The sequence below is a fragment of the Propithecus coquereli genome, unplaced genomic scaffold (assembly GCF_000956105.1).
Source record: "Propithecus coquereli isolate 6110/MARCELLA unplaced genomic scaffold, Pcoq_1.0 Scaffold291, whole genome shotgun sequence".
In the NCBI taxonomy this organism is placed as follows: Eukaryota; Metazoa; Chordata; class Mammalia; order Primates; family Indriidae; genus Propithecus; species Propithecus coquereli.
In genome coordinates this window covers 555,566-558,752 of record NW_012148519.1, presented here as the reverse complement: position 1 = coordinate 558,752, position 3,187 = coordinate 555,566, and positions in this window count along the sequence as shown.

Sequence of the window (3,187 nt, the reverse complement as noted above, 5' to 3'; positions counted from 1 at the left end):
GACACACACCGCAGAGGTAGGTAAGACCATCTTTAATCAATTATGTTTTTGTTTCTTTGTTTGTTTTGAGATGGATCTCCCTCAGTGGCCCAGGCTAGAGTACAGTGCTGTGATCATAGCTCACTGTAATCTTGACTCCTGGGCTCAAGAAATCCTTCTGCCTCAGCCTCCTGAGTAGCTGGCACTACAGGCACACACCACTATTCCTAGCTGCCTACCTTCTCGATTGTAGAGAATTTCTGAGAATAAAACTGACAACATGCTGAACCACAGATCCGCAGGCTCCTATTGGAAGAATTATTTCCCTGGAGTGTATGGCTTATATATGACATCAAAACCAACACAGGTTTACTCCAGGTATCCAAGAATGATACACGTGTGAAAATCAATCAGCCTATTCGCTACATTAATAGAAAAAAAGAACGCCATCCTTTGTAGGGCACTTGATAACAAAATCTAGCAGGGCTTAGAACAACAACAGCTGCACTAAGAAAGCCTTCTTCCACGCTCATTGGCCCAGTGCCTTGGACCCCCCAGTCCTGCTGGCAGGGAGGGCAGGGCTTGTCCTGTCTCACCCACAGGGGCATGCAGCAGTTGTGAAAGGAATGCTTACATTCTCCCCAACCACAGCAACAGTCATCTGGTTTTTCAGCTTGACAGCTAAGTCAGGCAGCCACGGACCCTATAGATGGTGCACATACTGTACTCTATGTCCTGTCTCCACATGGCCACCATGTTCCACTTCTCCAGAGAGAATATTTTATTGTCCTCCCGAGTTGGAGCCAGTGCCCCCAGAGTGAGAGGACAGGGCACAGGGTTCCCGGTCATCTTCCGCGTCAGCCATGAGGGCAGTGCAGAGTGGGTGGCTAGACTGGCTTAGCATTATTTATTCAACAGTGTTTAGACTAAATTCTCCAAGTAAGGGGCAAACATCATTAGAGTAGATTAAACACACACACACACAGGCACACACGATAGGGATGCTGAGATAAAAACTATATCGTTTTTTTTTCTTGAAGTGGGGAAAAAGACCAAAAAAAAAAAAAAAAAAAACCAAACCCACGAACTATTTCCCATGCTCCTGAGCAGTTAGATATGGCTTGTTCCCAAGGTATGGCTAATGGGATGTGATCGGAAGTTAATGTATGTAATTTTTGCATCATGCCCTTAAAAAGAAAGAATGTGGCTTCTCTTTCTCTCTTTGCTGCTGGCTGAAATGTGGACAAGATGCCAGAATCTGGTACAGCCTTCTTGGAACAGGCGTTGGTGTGGTAAATTATAATACAGTTCAATAAGTTTGGTGTTCCTACCCAGAAGTAGATCATATTCTCTGCCCCATGGGTGTCAGGCTTGGCAACATGACTTGTTATGATCCATGAAATATAAACAGATATAATGTGTGTTACTTCTGAGCAGAATGTTTAAGAGTCACTGAGTGGTTCTGCCATGTTCTCTTTTCCTTCTGATATATTATAAGATGGGCAATGACTGAGATTCAGCTGGGTCCTGGAATGAAAACGATGAAGAGTAGAGCCAAATTGGACCCACAGTAGGCATGGAGTTTAAGCAAGAAGTTAACATGTGTTTCCCAAATTATACCCAACACCTGGCCTACTTTTATTAATAGCAAAACTTAATAAAGTCTTCAGTGCAGTGAAAGGCGAATCTTTAAAATTAGGTGTTACTAAGAGATGTCATGTGCCCTGAGTCCTTTGACCATAGATGATCCTGATGGCCTTCTCTCCCTGGTCCCTGTGCCTCCTTCTACTGCCATCTTTTGCTGAAACATTTGCAAGTAAGTAGCAGACATGGTACTCACTTACCTCTAAATACTTCAGTGGGTGTTTCCTAAAAATAAGGAAATTCACAATACCATCATCAAAAATCAGTAAATTAACACTGATACAGTACTATTATCCAGTCTGTAGAACTTATTTGAATTTTATCAATTGTCCCACAAATGTCTTTATGGCAAAAGAAAAAAAAATACTTTTGGTCTAAGATTTGATCTAGAATCACACATTGCATTTAACTTTCATTTCTTTTAAATTTAATTTAACCTGGAACCATTTCTTAGTCTTTGTTTCACATCCTTGCCAGCATTGAAGAGGATAAATCAATTATTTTGCAGAATATCTCTGAATTTGAGTCATCTCATGTTTCCTCATGATTAGATCCAGGTTATGCATTTTGGGTAATAACACCATGGATGGGCTATTATGTCCTTCTCAGTGTATGATATCAGAAGACATATGATATTGATTTATGCCATTACTGATGATGTCAACTCTGATCACTTGGATAAGGCGGAGTCTGCCAGGTTTCTCCACTGTAAAGTTACTGTTTTCCTTTTTTTTTTTTTTTTATTTCAGCAAATTATGGGTGTACAGATGTTTAGGTTACGTGTGTTGCCCTTGGTTCCCCCCCCCCCCACCGAAGTCCGTGTTTCAAATATGTCCATCCTTCGGGTAGTGCGCATTGCCCTCCTTGTGTATACAGCTGTTTTCCTTTTTGTAATTAATAAATATATTGTGTGGGGGGGTTTATACTTCTTAAAACATAATATTTGGATTTTTTTCTCATTAAAAAGTAATTATCCAATAGAGTTTAAAGGACTGACACCAACCACATTCTTTGGCCCCACAATGCAAATACATTAGAAACTAGTAATAAAGTGGTAATTAGAAAAACTTTCTCATCTTTGAGAATCTAAAAAAACATGTTTAACTCATGTATCAGAGTAGAAATTATATAAGCGTTATACAATGAATCTATGGTAAAACATTTCCCCACAATTATCACAAGTTCTATCAAGCAAGTTTAAGGAAGAGAGAATTTCAATCTCACACAAACACTTTTCAAGAATAGAAAAAGAAGAAACACTCCCTAACCAATTTTACGAGGCTAACATAATCTTGATAACAAGTCAGATGGGTCAAGTACAAGAGGGAAATTGCAGATCATTATCACTCAAATATATAGATACAATACATTCTAAACAAAATTTTAGCAAACCAAATCCAACAATATGTAAAAATGATAATAAGTCATGACCAGTATGGTTTAAGTCAGGAATTTAACGTTGATTTTGGCATTAAAAAATCAATCAGTGTCATTCACCACAGATTAAAAGATCAAAAGAGAAAAATCACATAATCATCTGAACAGATGAAAAAGCTTTTGATGG